This window comes from Macrobrachium rosenbergii, chromosome 53, assembly GCF_040412425.1.
Source record: "Macrobrachium rosenbergii isolate ZJJX-2024 chromosome 53, ASM4041242v1, whole genome shotgun sequence".
Classification (NCBI taxonomy): Eukaryota; Metazoa; Arthropoda; class Malacostraca; order Decapoda; family Palaemonidae; genus Macrobrachium; species Macrobrachium rosenbergii.
In genome coordinates, this window is record NC_089793.1 from 17,903,002 (window position 1) to 17,919,445 (window position 16,444).

General features: G+C 35.6%; 1 long non-coding RNA gene across 2 annotated transcripts; it reads right to left on the reverse strand.

Annotated features, from left to right (window-relative positions):
* Positions 1 to 5,034: 5,034 nt before the first annotated feature.
* Positions 5,035 to 15,072, reverse strand: LOC136834085 (uncharacterized). 2 transcript variants are annotated; one of them, XR_010851656.1, is made up of 3 exons: positions 14,668 to 15,072; positions 8,075 to 8,225; positions 5,035 to 5,278 (listed from the first exon to the last, which is right to left on the reverse strand). It is a non-coding gene; the product is annotated as an uncharacterized lncRNA (long non-coding RNA). The 2 variants fall into 2 exon arrangements; XR_010851655.1 differs by having other exon boundaries at positions 8,067 to 8,225; positions 14,668 to 15,071.
* Between the last annotated feature and the right edge of the window lie 1,372 nt (positions 15,073 to 16,444).

A 16,444-nucleotide genomic window follows, 5' to 3' on the forward strand; every position in this document is an offset into this window, starting at 1 on the left:
CTTTCTAGTTGTAGATACATTTCTGCAATTTGTTTAGGTGCTGCACTCAAAATTTCCGATTATTTCTGTAATTTCTGATAAGGTGTTGTATCTCTTCTGCAATTTCTGATTTGCTGACTTTCTTACGTTTTCTGATAAGGTGATTTTGCGTTTCTACAATTTTTGATAGGTGTTGCTGCATTTCTGAATTTTCTGATCAGAAATTTCTGCAGTCTCTTAAGGTATTGCAGCTGATACAGTTTGTTTAGGCGTTTCATTCATCATTTCTGAATAGATATTGCTACTTTTCTGCAAGCTAGTTTTTCGTTTCTGCTATTTCTGATCAGGTGTTAACCGAATTTCAGCAGTTTTCTGATCAGGTGTTGTTACATTTCTTTAAATTCTGATGAGGTACTGCTGCTTTTCTGCAATTTTTTTTTATTAGGTGTTGCTGAACTTCGACAGTAAGGATTTGTTGTTGCTTTGCTACTTTTCTACAGTTTTTTTATTAGGTGTTACTCTCCTGGAATTTGTTTGCTAAATTAATATAGCTTCAGATTTGACGTGTCCCTGCATTAATATAACATCTGCTTAGTTTTGCTCCATTTAGTCCTAGAGAGTAGTTCAAGAATACTTAATATGATGTCTGGTATCTACTACGGATTCGGTTTTTAATCCGTTTCATCAGTAGTTCTCAAAGTTTTTTTTTTTTTTTTTAAGGAATCTGTACAGTATTTAGAAGATGATTCTCTAACTTCGATCAGTTGTAGTTACGAATACATGGTGATAGTATATGCTCCTGTATCGAGTTTGGTATTTCAGTCAAGTTTTTTATTTGCATTTTGTTTCTTATAAAACTGGTTTTGTAATTCAGGATTCTCTGCTGTTTATCTTTGTATTTAGATGTTTCATATTCTTCCTTATCAAGCTGGCTGATTGTGGTTCATAATTATAAATGCTTTAGTTTAAATAAAGCATTCGGAATATGCTTAGTTATCGCAGCTGATTTAGAGTTCGTAAATTCATTTGGTAGCATGTAATACAATTCAGTTTTTAGTTTTTTTTTTTTCCAAGAGAATTACCCTGTTTTATGTTTTCCCTTAACTTTGTCTTGAGTTCCATTGTTTTAATTCTGCTTGAAGTAGTTAACCATAATTTAAAACTCCAATCAACAATAATCGCGAAATGGTGGTTAGGCATTTGTGTCGTAAACAGCTGATAACCTTGATATAAATCTGGGATTTGTAGAGACACTTTTAGGATTAGAGTTTGTGCTAACATTGCATGTTTAGTAAAAATAAATGAAAGGCTAATTCAAGGTTGGGAGGTCATTCTTGAGCTGTCAGCTTTTGAAAATACACTTTAGGATTTTTCATCATCATGTTTTAGGTTTTTACCGTTAAAAGACCGTTTGTGAACGAGGAATGTCTGAGGTTGAGTTTTGAATGTGTCATCCAGTACTGGTGTTGAATTATTTTCTTCCAAAAAATTGACGTACATCGTTAAATCGTAATTGGTTAAGTTGAATTCCTTTTAACCTTCTAATATGATGGCCGCCTAAACTGAATTGTCCTGACATAGTTTACAACGAACGCTGAGCATAAGAAAAAAAAATCACATTTAGATCATGTTCTCCATCCGTTCGCAAAGTATGAGTGTAAATCGAAAATGCCTTTCGAGATCAAATTTTTGACCCATACAACGTTGGAGTCATAAGTTTAGTACGCAGTATTATAGTATTCCTTACATGAATTCAGCTGGTTCATAGACATTGCAATGTTAAATGTTTGGAGGTGACCGGTACGAAACTGTTCCTTAAGCGTTGTAATGGAGGTGAAAATGAGCCCTTCTAACACGTGCGATCCTGATGTCTCCCTCAAAGGTCTATTACAAGTGTTTAAACATTAATTTTTTTAGGATGAAAATATTTTTCAAGACAGTCAAGATCATATGCATTAACGATCGTTACCGTTTGAAATTTACGTTAGTTTAAAATCTATCAAACCTGGTATAACTTTTTTTTAAATTTGCAACCATTCTAATTTAAATTTGATATTTCTGCCGATTTGCCACGTATTGTAAGTTACTCTTTCGAAGCTAAAACTAATGCGACTGCGTTAAATGCTCAAATTGTTTAAATTAATTCATCAGATTTTCAGTTAACGTCAATTTCAACGATTACGTAATTCGTACAGTTTCAGCAAGATGAACGTAACATAATTCCGCATTAAAATCAAAGTTTAGTGATGCCATTAAAAGATATATGACTGAGATGCCTTCACTTAACACGCTAGAGCGAAATTATAACGTTAACGTAATTTCACCGCTGTGAAAATAACTATAATATTTTCAGAATATATTAGCAATATTCAGCACTAAATCATCTAAAACTATATTAGTATCAAGAAGCAACGGACATGTGAAATATTTCCGTTAGAAGCAACTTCACTTGATATCAAAGTCCTCGTCTGGGGTAATTTTATCAAGTACTGGCGCATTTCAGTTAACTTATGAGTATGTAAAGGTTGTAAACAACTAATGTCACGAAACATAAGTACCTAATTATCATAAGTCTAATTCATCATAGAATTTAGTGCTGTAGTTAGTAAGCCTCCAATGATTTTTCCAAGTGTAGAATTTGTACTTGACGTACCCGGTATATATGATGTTTATATAGGAAGTAGTTCATCCGCGTTGAACCACTAACCTCGCCCTAAAAATCAATGCTTAAAAACTTGAAAAAAAACTTTTCAGATTCATTTGTAAGTATCCAGAACCGGACACCTCTTCGAAGTTGCCTTCGTAAAGCATACCCGAATTTTGATTTAAGAAACTATCATCATCAATGGGGTTTTAGTTGTGATTAGTCTGTCACACTTTTAGTCATAGAGCAAATTTGAAGCAGCGTCTTGATTCAGAGTTTTGATTACTTGTAGAGCACATAATATAAGTATGGATGATTGTCTTGAAATAGCTGTATTTGGATGATTGTCTTGAAATAGCTGTATTTGGATGATTGTCTTGAAATAGCTGTATTCCATTTTCAGTTCACAGTAGGGATGTTGCCTTGTGGTCCACGAGAACGGATGGGGGCGGTGGAATCATGGGAAATAGCCAAAAACCAGTGACCCTACTGTAGGTTGTCTGCTTTTGATGTGGTAGCAGAAGTCTGTATATTTGAACTGTATTGTAACACAAGATAAATGGATGACTTGAACATTTTGGAATGTTATAAAGCCTGTTCTTTGAGTTTTTCTTTGCTTGAAAATCCTTCAGAAGTGTCCCGAGAGACGTTTAATGAATTTTCATCGGCAATATATTCTAGTTTGTCAACAAATCCTCTTGTAAATGGAACTGTGAAGATCATGTTAAACTTGAGATAGCACCAAGGTCCTTTGATAAGTTAATTTTACTGTCACTTCTACACGAACTAAACTGATTGACCATAACATATTAGAAAGTAATGTAAAATCGTACGCTTGCATTTACCATACACTATCTTTTGTAATCAAACAATGCCGGAAATAATTCATTCTGACTATCGTTATGGATAAGCAAGTTTACTTTGTCTTTATCGTTTTGGATAAGTTTGCTTTTATAGACTGAAATTTAATTAAATGAACGAGTAATAAGATCGCATTATGAAATCTTAGAATTATACAAAGAAAAGACTTTGAGTGTAGACCTCCTATTCCGTCGTCCACTGGATGCTGACGAGTCCAGTTTAATAGCAAAGGTTTTACAAAAATTGAGGGATTGCAATGACTAAAAAAGTTCAGCAAAAGACAATTGATAAACCTAGTTAAGAGGTATTCAGTCATAAATGTTGAAGGACTAGTCAATACTAAATGTTGGTCATATAGGCGTTATAGTTATCTAAAATCACATATAAAAGAAAATATAGGCATGCAGGTTATATAAATGTGCTATATAGGCATCAAGTACCACACGAAATAACATGACTAGATATAGATATATAACCTTCATATACAGCATATAGTTAGACTTAGAAATCAAGAGCCTTTTTTAGTCTATATGGTTGAATTTTGGACAGGCAGTAATAATAGCAGTATTAGATAATTCGTTTTTGTGCGGCACACCACATGGAAGAATTTTCTCTCGACAATAATTATAATCCTTGACAACCGTTGCGTTAGACTAAATTTATAATGAAATGACGATGAGTTTGCGTTAGTCAATGACAACTACAGTTTCTAAATTTCACGATAGCTTGACAATTTAGGTAAAAACCTTCGTAGTGTGGCCAGATTTTTTGTGCAAGAAATAGGGATGGTTTCTGGTATAAGGCTTTAAAAGATACTGAAAGCTGGTGATAAAACATATGCTCCAAGTCCGTAGATTTTCTGAATTGTTGCTGTGAAGAACGATTTAGGTAGACATTTTGCCAAAGAATGTTGAGCAAACTTTACCATACCAGTCTACGGTATACTGCTCAGATCTCAGGACGCGTGTCGAAACCCTTGCTTGAATTTTCTGAGTTTCAGTATTTCAGCAGAACGTGAATTTCTGGTATCAGCAACCAATGACGGGTTTCCCTGCGCGTCCAAGCAACATCAAATAACTTTGCACTGGAATCCCATTAACAGAATTACCGAGCTTTTAACAGTGGCAACTTAGACTGATAAGTTTGGAAAACACAAGGATGAGCGTTTAATCAGCTCATAACCAGACGAAATTTCGCAATGACAGTCATGACTAGACCCCTCTCTCTGATGCAGCAGCCAACTGCATGATCTACCTGCTTTGATGCGCTCCGCACCGCCTCGTCCAGATGTACCAGGCATGCAGTGGTAGCAGATATAAAAATAGCATAGGAACTCTACAATAAGAGTTGTTTTAAAGAATCTTTTTTTCCCGCCCTACTTTGAAAAATTATTTTTTATTGGTTAAATAAACGAGCGTCCGGAGATAAGATTTTTATTGACACCTTCCAAAAATACACACAAGTGTTACATTACCAAAAAATATTGAGAATGTATTCAATCAAAACCGGTAGCCTAACTCCCTCTCTCGGATGGTTCAACAGAATCTCTCGGATGGTTCAACAGAAAGAATATTTAGAAGCAGAATATTTTAGTTTAAAAGGCGGCTGCCGCGATGATCGCCCTTTCAGCTGGAGTAACACTCAAAGCATTTTCCTTTCAACAAGCACACCAGCGAAGTTCAATCCTTCAGGTTAACAGGGACAGTAAGCTCCACTTTCCACCCGAAGACAACGGAATAAATTAGCTTTGCGTTATAGAAAGTTTGAAGTAAAACAGCTGACAGACCAAACCACCTGCGGAAAACGAAAAAAAATTAGTAAGGGTAACAAGTAAATTTTTGATAAAATGGATAGTCTCAAGAGCAAAAATATAAAAGTTCTGAAATGAAGACAAATGTCTTTCACCCAAATATATCTAAACTGTATTCATCTGCTTGATGTTATGGTCAAAACACATTACACATTCACTCAGGGAATTCATTCAATCCAAACCACTTAAAATATAGTAAACTTAAGTTCAGCCCGGCTAAGAATATTTTCCTTCAGATGTGGAGTTAACCCTAAACTTCCTCATCCTTCATCAAAATAATTTAATTTTCTCTGCCTTCTTCCGGTTGTAGGGGAAAGCAGCAGAGCTATTTAAGTATAAAAGACTTCAAGGAGTCTCCCCCAAGTCTGACGAGGAACTGATGGCATTAGGAAGTGGGACACACAGGGAAGAGTGATTCAGGGGCCCAGAACGATGCTCACTCCAAGGCTAGTCCTCGATTTCAACTCAGACCAAAACTGACAAACATTGCTTGTTAAGGTCCTTCTACACATCAGTGCATTCTCCATCTACATAACGGAAAATATCTCTGCTGAGTAGAACAATATACACCATGATACCACAGGGAAGTGGCTTGATTCGACAGGGATAATAAATGAACAAAATAACAGATAAATGCTTAAAACATAAGGCTTAAAGCACTCCAAGCACGACTCAAAAAAACTTAAATCCTGAAGCACTAAACTCAAAATACTCCAGGTAAAACAAAAATATCTGAAATGCCTGAAATAAAGGAAGCAAAAGGTAAAAAAACTAAAATGCTTGAAACACAGGACTCAAAATCACTCCAGGCAAAATACAAAAAATTTTTAATGCTAAAACACGGGAAACAAAAATCTAGGTGAATCACAAACACTAAACGCTTGAAATATGACTCAAAAAATCAGGCAAAACACAAAAAACTTAAGCCAGGGAGCAAAAAAAGCAAACAAAATTCCAGCAAAACACAAAACAACTTAAAAATGCTTGAAACAACTAAAATGCTTGAAACACGGGATTCAAAAGCACTCGAGGCAAAGCATTAAAATCTTCAATGCCTGTGCCTATAACACTAGACACAAAAGCACTCGAGACAAAAAAAAAAAAACTTAAATGCCTGAAAAACAGGAAACAAAAGTTCTCCAGGCAATGCACAAACAAAACTAAAATGCTCGAAACACAGGAAACAAAAGTACTCAGGGCAAAACTCAAGTCTTAAATGAATGAAACAAAGGAAACAAAAGTGCTCCTAGTGAAACAAATCAAACGCCTAAAACGCAGGAAAGAAAAGTACTCCAGCCAAAGTAGAAACAAAGCTAAAATGCTTGAAACATAGCACTCAAAGCCACTCCAGGAAAATACAAAAATCTTAAAATGCCTAAATCACTAGACTAAAGCACTCTCACCAAAGAAATCTTAAACGCCTGAAACAGGAAACAAAAGTTCTCCGGCCAAAGCAAGCAAAAAACTAAAATGCTTGAAATATAGAAAAATATTACGCCAGGCCAAGCACACAAAAGTAAAATGCTTGAAATACACGATTTAAAAGTACTCGCGGCAAAACACAAAAATCTTAAATGCTTGTAATACTAGACTAAAAAGCACTCGAGGAGAAAAAAACTCTTAAATGCCTGAAAAACAGGAAAAAGTACTCTTAAAACAGAAAACTAAAATGCTTGAAACACAGAACTCAAAAGCACTTCAGGGAACACAAAAATCTAACATGCCTAAAACACAAGAAACAAATTCCTCCATGTGAAGCATAAACAAAACTAAAATGCTTGAAACAGAACTCAAAAGCAATCCAGGTAAAACACAAAAATCATAAAATGCTTGAAACACTAGAATCACTAGTATTCCGGGCAAAACAAAAAATCATAAGTGCCTGAAGCACATGGAGCAAAAGCATTCCAGGCAAAACACAAACACTTGCTAAAATGCTTGAAACACGGGATTCAAAAGCACCTGGAGGCAAGAAATCTTAAATGTCTCACTGTAAATACTCAGACACAAAAAACTCGAGGCAAAACAAAAAACTATAATGTTTGAAAGCGCATGACTCAAAAGCACTCAAGCAAAAAAAAAAAAGCTAAACTAAACTGCTTGAAACAAAACTCATAAGCACTCCAGGCAAAACAAGAATCGTAAATGCCTGAAACACAGGAAACGAAAGTAACAGCCAAAGCACAAATAAAACTCAGTTGATTGAAACACAGGACTCAAAAGCACTTCAGGCAAAACAAAAATCAAACTAAAATGCTTGAAAGAGGGCTTAAAAGCGCTCTAGGCGAATCATAAACAAAACTGAAAGGTTTGAAATACAGGATTCAACAACAGTCCAGGTGAGGCACTAAAAAAATCCAAGATGTTTTAAAACCCCGAACTCTAGGCATTCAAAGTTATAACTAAAAAAAATAAAAGACTTGAAAGGACAGGACTCAACACATTATAGGTTACAAACTAAAATACTTCAAACACTGGATTCATACCAAAGAATCCTTAATAAACAAAATCACTTTTTACATTTAGAATGCAGCCATTCAAATGAGGTAGCATTTCAGAGGCCGAGACTATGTTTAGCTTTGAGGGCAATAAATTTTCTCTATAGATTGTCTTCCCTTCAAAATACCCATGTCTTAAAGAGCAATAGCTTGTATTTTCATATGAACACCAGGCTTTATAAAAATTATATAGCCATACTTAAGCAAATAACTTCTGACAAAAAAAAATTAAAAATGATCAGGCTGGGTATGATTAGACCCTCTGGTACTTTACCTACGTACGGATCAAAATATATAGTTGAAGGTTTTCCAAATGTCCAAAATAAGATGTTGAAGTCTCACTAAAATACTTTGTCTAAGAGCATGAATCTTCCTGCCGTGAAGTACTGACATCAGTAATTCCTGACTGCACTTACATCATTTTTGCTTCATTCTGAAAAGAAAAAAATGTAAATTCATACGTATGCTCGCTAATTGAAGATGTTTCTATTATTTGTTAATCTGTGGTCAAAATCAATTCTAGTATACCATCTCAAGAACCAGTATTTCATATTTATACTAATAGGTAAAAATTTCTGATCTCCATAATTATGCCCTGAAGCTGCCTGTTGATTTCTTTAGCACTCATAACTAAAGCTAGGGATTCTATTTGAAAAGACGCTCCCTAAAAGATGGAAGGGTATCCCCCTAACAATATTATGGGTGTCAAGTCTCCCTTCCATGCAGACATTTTCACATAGACTTCCTGTTACTATCTTGTTCTGTCAATACTACCCACTGGCTTTGTTCAAGTTTCAGGATTTTCAAGACCCAAATCCTTCCAAATGACTTAACTTTTCGCCATAATACGTGATTGAAATGGGTGTGTCTGGTTCACTTTATGATCAAGATATCAGTATATCAGTTTCAATTTTCGGATAAAAGATACTACGTGTAGTTTATCAAAATTCCCATTCTTTCAGTGAATGGAAGTTCATGCAGTACAGGTAGTATTCTCAAGTTAAAAGTATCAATCAGGGTAGGCCGTTGAATGGGCCGCAAAGTGGTGGACTTTTGGAACAATTTCAAGGCTCGGCATTAGGCGTGTCAGAATCATTTTGATTTAAAGAACAGATACTCAGTATAATCCAGAATTTCTATTCTGTATTTGATTACAAAAATCTTTCAATGCAAAGGGTGTATGGGTTAAATGACATGAGTATAATCCAGAATTTCTATTCTGTATTTGATTACAAAAATCTCTCAATACAAAGGGTCTATGGGTTAAATGCCTATTTGAAAACTCACCTTGAAAGTATGTGTATTAAGCGCCATTGTAACGCATGAAGTATGAAAGTGGTTGCAAAAATGCATTTACTAGAAGATATTTACCTTATAAAGCAGGTTAATCAGGCTGCTCATTTCTAAAATTTAAGAATTTCTGGTAGCATTTTTCATAACTTGTTAAATAGTGGCGCTACTGTTGGACATTATTATATCAAATAAATGCCATTGTTCGGCACTCCTAACTGAACTCATAGTCACTCTATACTAATTAACATCGTAGTGCATGCCAGTGCCACTTTCTCTTAAGGTCAATTCAATCTCCAGAAACTAACATCATAATTTTTAAGCAAACCATGGTCTACCCCAGTCCGTCTCTCAGTGCCCTCTCAAAGCGGAGAGGGAGAGAGAGAGAGAGAGAGGGAGAGAGAGAGGGAGAGAGAGAGGGAGAATTTTCCGCAGGTCAGGAACTTACAGGCTTCCATGCCCTGCACTATGATTAGTCCTTAGCATCACTGCAGTGGAAAACAAACAGATCTTAAAAGGTCAAGAACATCCACCGCGGCTGGTACATACCGATCTACCATCACATAGCCTAGAGCCCTAGACGTTCATGGTACGTCTGGGTTCCATGTAGAAAAATCTTTGAAACTGCCCAAAAGGCAAGATTATCTTGCATTTTCACTTCACCTTACAAGCCAGCTTATATCCTGCTTCAATGACTTTTTTAATGTTTGCTTTAAGAGTAATATCATTGGAATCCACAGAACTAACCATTCCTTTTACTTGTTCGTTCCACAAGGAATGAATTAGGGTTGTGATTTACTACAAGGGTGGAGGGGGGGAGGAGGGGCTTTAGAAAATCACTATGGCAAGCATTATCCATTTTTTTCTGTATACAAAAATTTTCACATTGACTTCAGATGCCTACTAGGAAATTTAGTTATTTGAATATTTAATAGTTGGGTACCCTATGAAAAAAGTAAATGTGCCTTACTTTAAAGCCTTAAAATTTTTGCAAACAAGTGGCAGGTGAAGTAAGACTGTCTTTCTGATGCTATACGAACTTAAAAAGGAGTTGCTCTAGAGGTTAAAGCACTAAACTAAAAAAATAAACGTTTAAGACTTTATAAAATCCTTTTATAAATATCGGAAACCGCTGAAGATGAAATTCATGGTCCATACAGTACTTTATCCGTCACAGTTCTTCATACTTCACTGAAAGCAAGTCCCTATCAGCGACAAACTTCAAAGTAACTGTGGGTGGGGCTTATTTTGTCATTTTCCAGCATATCTCGGAAAAGTACAGTACTTGCAATTATAATTGGTTGCCTGTTGTAACGTATTATTTATAAAACAAGGTAAGCATTGTGAAGCATATACTCTATAAGGAAATCATACTTCCGGCTTAGCATTGCTCATTACATGCAATAATTTGGAATTAAAAGCAACTCTTTCCATACCACAATCAAATGCCATAGCATTAATAACAGGTTCTGTCCCTACTGTGTGCAAACTTTCCTCCCCAACCAAGTAGTTGACGTAAGTAATAATACTAAACCTCATTTAACTAAACTCCCCTGCCCCACAGGGTAGTTAACATTTTACGCCTTATACAGTATTTAGAAAAAATGTTTAAACAAGGCAAATTTTTTTACGTGCACAACAAATACGGATACAAAAATTTACTTGAAACAAATTATAAAGTTTTTAAAAAGTGCTCTAGTCGCCAAAATCTTCGATTACAGCAGTAAGCCATATTAATATTCCTAATATGTTTGCTTTAGTCAGCCGTGGGATTAATGAGCTAGAAAAAAAAGTGCTTAGTCCTGCCCATGGGATGTCCGAGCAAGTAAAGAGCTACTTATTACACCTAGTTTCAAGTTTGCAAACTTCACCTTCAAGTTAGGCCCAATTTTAAAGTTCAGTTTTAGGATTTTTATGCTATGCCATGTTCGAATAGTCCAGCCAAGATCTGCTGGGTTGTTGTCTTCCTAGAACATGAACACAGACTAGTCTCATGGTAGTGCCAATTGACCTTTAACTTAGTCTTTGCTATATGATAGCTTAAACAGTGTGCCACTTCCCAGCCTAACTTTCATATCCTGTTCACAATTTCAGTAGATAATACATCGAAGTCCACATTCTCAGATTATACACAGCGTTTATAGCGTAACCGCATACCATTCAGTAAACAACCATTTATCCGCCAACTACCTTTCACTTAGTTTAGTTCACATTAGAATTCTGCAGAACCTCCGAAATGAACGAAAATAATTACGTAGTACTTGTAGACTACATTTCAAATTACGTGTACGTTCCTGACCAATAACTACTTACCAAGTTTTATGCACGCATTTCAAAACATGTATTTGACTTCTCTAATTTAACTTTTTTTGGCAACAAAATACTCATCTACAGGTAATTTCACCGATCTCTGGTTTTGTGCTAAGGGCTTAAGCATCCGCTGATGTTCATCTTATGAAGTAAATAAAAATCCCAGAGCTACTGTATGTACCTGACTTGCTAAGAGAAAAGTTAAGCTTGTAAGACTATTAGTAACATTGTTCACCTACTCTGATCAACTTATACCAAATTAAGTTTTAAAAATTAAAAATTCCTTTATGAAGGTGAGACTGCATAACAACCCGATTCAGAAAATGGGGCCTGAGAAACACCTGCGGATAACCAAGTGATTTTTCAAGCACTTGCCGGTGAAAATTACCCCAAGGATAATTTTAAGAGTAGTTATGTAGCTATCCCTTGATCACCAAAAACGAAACAGCCATTAAACATTTTCACGAGCTCAATTTGATTCGGCCATTGATCTTTTTATATAAATATTCCATTAGAATTCTTGACAAAGTATGACAACTTCTAACAGGTTCAAACATTTAGATCCTTCCAGTTCTGTCTCAAGTACTTATATATTCCAACTGGTCCAAGTAATTCACCAGTACATTTACAAATCTAACAATGTGAAACAGCCTGGCACTTACTTCAGAAAACATTCACCGCAAAAACAAAACCCATTACTATAGACTACGAGCCTTGAGGGAATTACAAAACGAAATGAACATGTCTCCATGGAAAATAGTCTTCAGTGCTTCAAAAACTGCAAACAAAATCTTCATACACTGACAATATTACTACCAATAATCTAATCTTACAGACTATTTAAATAACTCTCTTTTTTAAATATTAATCCATACCTGTATCTTCAGGCTGTAAAACGATCCTACACCACCCACTAGGCAAATTTATTTTCTCTCGATACTCAAGAATTTATCTCACTAGTAACTTTTAACTTGAAACAAGACTGACTTTCTGCCTGCATGTCTAAGGAAGACGCATTTGTTCTGTCTGAAACAAGACTGACTTTCTGCCTGCATGTCTAAGAAGACGCGTTTGTTCTGCATGAATGTTTATGGAAGACGCATTTGTCGAATTTCATTCAGCATAATCTGCACAAGATCAACGACACTAGACCACTGGCCTCGTGTCGATCGTCCGTTTATACTCACTCCATTTTTACTGAATACTCGAATTTTCACAAACTTTTCTCTTTAGGGTTACACACCATTTCTTGTTTTCCTTTACATTTGACTGTTATTACCGCCATTTACTAACTGCGTCCTAAACAAAACAGCCAGGTGGTCTAAGTCACCTTAGAGCGCAAATAATTCATTGGCATAAATGGTGTGCAAAAACCCCTTAGAGAATACCACAACGAAAATACATTTTATTCTGCTGCATTATTGATGTATAAAAAACTTTCAGAAACGATTTGATTTTATACTAATATCAATAGCATAGTAATACTCGCCAATTTTAAAGACTAAAAAACTTGGTAAATTTCAAATAGCTTAATGAACAAGTTCACAGCCTACGTCATGACACTCGTGAATCACTCGGTTTGCAATTCGTAAGACGCAGCTGAAATGGATGAACTGAAACTCGTGCTCGTTGTCCCCTTGCAGATTCAACTGCTCGAAACTGCAGCTAAAACTGTAGTCACGTTCACCGATTACCGGGTAATTGTGCACGATTCCGGCATTTTAGATGCCATTTTATTGCATGAACTTCTCGAGTGATTTTATAAAGCAATCTACATGGTTTTTTTTTGCTCTTAGTCTGAACGAAAACTGTTCAAATGTTCTAAGTTTGAATAAAATATTTTTTCCCTTATTTTGAGAACTTTGTCACCAAATAACATGCGGCTACCGTTGTTACCCTAATCGACAGCAAAGTAAGGATTTTCCTTTGCAGTAATCGTTAAAAACACAGACACTAAACTGGTATTGTGCTGAGTGGGCGAAGTGTCTCTCCAAAATTACATGCTTTTAAGGAAGCTACCTCTAGCGACTTAAGCAGTCTTCCACAGTTCCCACTGGATACCCTAGCTGATACTCAGTCCCTGTCATAAAGGCTATAAATCATATATAACCCCTTACTAACATATGAATCAAAGGATCTCACCAGAAAAAAAAATCCTTACATAAAACCTACATTAATACCAGAGTACCTAGGCATAGGCTGCAACAACGGCTTCGCCTTGATACCCTAGCAACACACGACGAAAATATATGGAATGTCTATTCTAGATCACCTATACCACAGACAGTGGCCTAATAAATTCTATAAGAAATCACACCTTTTTTTTAATCATATCCGATAAAAGTTCCCTCAAGGAACGCAAGATTTCAAAGTAGATAAATTCCGTTCAACGTCAAGTTTTCTGGATTAGATAAAAGCACTCGTACATAATCATATGCAAACTTTCAATTGCCTATCCTTAAAATGGTAGTCACAAAATTTATCTCCACCAAAGCATTGCCCTCAATATTTTGTTTTTGTCGTTAAAATAACCTCAGAGTTACAACTAAGTTGGTGTACTGATAAAGACTGGTCACTTTTTATAGTTAGCGACAACTCAACTCCACTCAGTCGTTTTTAACAAAAAATTACTGATAAGAGGCATCCTACTGACGCCACAGAGGCATGTCCTACATCATGCAAAACCAAGGATCAAGTCTATCATGTGATACTACTGAATACAAATGAGTCCAGGTCTCTTTGCTGGTTAGAAGACCCAGTTCTTCACAATCCCACTCCCCCTCTTCCTTCGTGTTTATTTTCAGTCAATCACTCTTTAAACAAGAGGATACAGACAAAATGGGCAAAAGGCAATACCTTCAGGATGAAATGCTGCCGGAAATAACATTACCTAGATCGTTCCAGGTGAAATTCCTTTCAGGGTTACCACCAAATAGCTTGAAATAACTTCGCTCGGAGCGCCAAATCCCAGCAATGAGCGAAAACCGGAATGGCACTATTTTTTAATTGAAACCTGACTGTACCAACATTGTATAATACTCCTTCAAACCTAACTGCCTTTACCGTATAAGGTAATACCTTTGAGAACTTACAGATCACCAGAACTTTCCTTGTACGAGATTCTCAAATGACTCGCCATTAAAAACTGCAGGTGGAGTTATCGACATCTGGCTCTATAAAAGTCCCATAAGATCCATGTAAATACTGTACCAGATTTTCCTTCGCTCCCTCAATGATTTTTAAAATACACCTGAAACCTCAGCATAAAAACTTACTTGTAACTGCCGCCAGAAACAATTTTTGCAACCTCACAGCACGACATCCCAAGACCTTCTAAACAGAGGGACATGGCTAGGCTCTAGAGTCTAGAGGTCTCTGTATGCGACCAAGAATCCTCTTGACCAATCAGAAGCTTCCACCTTAGCAAACGACGTCGAAACTTTGTTAGATTCTCTTTCTGGCTAAAAGGAAAACCGGGTTCTAGATCTACATTTTCTACGGAATTTGAAAAAAAAATAGTTTTGAGGATCTTGCAAGGGCATATAGAATCTTTATCAGTTTAGAATGACTGAAATACACTGAAAACCAGAAAATAATAAATAACTGATGAAAATGCTAATTGAAAAACAAAAAACTGAAAAATTAGACAGTTAAATCAGGTAACGTAATCCTCCAGCAATAAATGGATGTGCAAGGATGTTAATGATATTAGATTTATTACCTTGATTATCTACTAATCTTGTTCACCAATGTAAGTTGCATTTTGCTTAATAGCAGATGTCTGAAATGCAATTAATATTCTCGATAATAAACCTAATTTAAAGAATTGGCTTTCATTCGTGGTTAAATGCCAGCAAAACTACTTCCATTGAGTCTTATATTCTTTAATAATACAAAGACCAAATGCCCTGTGTAATCCAGGCTCGAAGAAGACAAGAAAAAAAAAAAGTGGGAAGGAAAAAGGACGGGTTTGTGCCCAGGAAGTATGACGACCTTCCCCTTTGGGATGGAAGGTCTTGAGAAAATTCCCAGTTTGACAGTGAAGGAAAAAACAAAATTGCTGAAGCAAGATATGGGATTGTTAACTTTCTCAGTGAGGATCAATGAAGTCTCTAACGAGGGTTACTGATTTCCTCACTCAGCAATGCAGAAAATATCATTTAGAATTGCAGATCATGGAAAAAATGAATGTCATAAATGCACGGCATATCAAATTAAATTACTGATAAGAATTTAGAAATGTAGATCATGGAAAAAATGAATGTCATAAATGCATGGCATACCAAATTAAATTACGGATAAGAGACATACTACTGACGCCACAAAGGCATGTCCTACATCATGCAAAGCCAAGGATCAAGTCTATATAACATGTGATACTACTGAACATAAATGAGTCGTCATAATATCTCCTTGCAGTAGGGGTTATTCGATTGTACGTCGAATATTGATTCTCCCTCGTGACATGAATCTTCTCTCAGCATCCAAATTAAGATCATCTTGATATTATTCGAGTTTTCATCATTGATCGCAAATAAAAAAAATCTTATAACCATATTCCAGTTTTGTATGCTCATGCCAAACCCAACCAAGTTTTAACATTCCACTCATGTAAAAAATAAAAATCAAATTAAATTAAAACTAAAAAAAATACAAAAACCATGCTTTCATAAATCCATTAGTGGCCTCAAGAAGCTAAAAAAAAATACGTTCATAAGTTGAAGTAAAATGGACATATGTTACTCTGACATTGTGTATATATTCTATTTCAGTGTCAACATTATTTATATGCTGCTGTTTCCTTTGCTGAAACGATCCTCAAAAACATTTTTCTTTCTTAAGCGTTATTTTTCTGGCAATTACTTGTAAATTTAAATATAATAATAAATAATGTTTGTAAATTTACTTGTTCCAGTGGCGGAATATTAATGTGACACACAAGTGAAGTTTATTCATATCTTAAGCCCATTCTTTCCCTCTTCACACAACTGATGTTTGCTAGGCAAGTTGGCGGTTATTTGTAAAACATTCACTCCTTGGGCGGAAAGATGA